This window comes from Arachis ipaensis, chromosome B01, assembly GCF_000816755.2.
Source record: "Arachis ipaensis cultivar K30076 chromosome B01, Araip1.1, whole genome shotgun sequence".
Taxonomy (NCBI): domain Eukaryota; kingdom Viridiplantae; phylum Streptophyta; class Magnoliopsida; order Fabales; family Fabaceae; genus Arachis; species Arachis ipaensis.
In genome coordinates this window covers 121,813,705-121,814,431 of record NC_029785.2, presented here as the reverse complement: position 1 = coordinate 121,814,431, position 727 = coordinate 121,813,705, and positions in this window count along the sequence as shown.

The window sequence follows — 727 nt, the reverse complement described above, 5'->3', positions numbered from 1 at the left end:
TCCGTTAGGAGGGAGATCCGAGGGAGAGAGAGAGAGCGTGGCGTTGAGGGAGCAGAGAAGCGCGCCGCCACCTCCAGACGCCCTTGCCGCCGCCGAGGAGAAGGAGAGGAAGAGGAAGGGATGCTGTCCGCGCCCTGCCACCGCGTCAGTTCCCCGCCACCGTGCTGCTTCGCCGTCTATGAGGAGTCGCTGCCGATCCGCCACGAGCCGCCATCGCAAGTCAACAACGAAGAGAGAGAGAGCCGCGAGGAGGAGGATCGCGCCACCCAGTCGTCGTCGTCCTCGCTGCGCCGCCGTCGAGTCCACTGAGCAGAAGCCCATCACCGCCGTTCGCGCCTCTATCGCCGTCCGAGAAGCTTCCATGGCCGTTGCCATCGAGCCCACTGAGCAGAAGCCCATCACCGCCGTTCTGCTTTCTTGCTTTCTGTTTTTTTTTTTTGCTTTCTGTTTTTCGTGTTCTTGGTGGTGGTGGTGTTGTTGGTGTTGGTGTTGTTGGTGGTCTTGCTTTCTGTTTCTGTTTCTGCTTTTTGTTTGGTGTGGTTTGGTGTTGTTTGGTGTTGTTGCTTGCTTTCTGTTTCTGTTTCTGCTTTTTGTTTGGTGTGGTTTGGTATTGTTTGGTGTTGTTGCTGTTGTTTGGTGTTCTTGGTGGTGGTGGTGGTGGTGGTGGTGGTGGTGGTGGTGCTGGTTGTGGTGGTGCTGGTTGTGGTGGTGGTGTTGGTATTGGTGT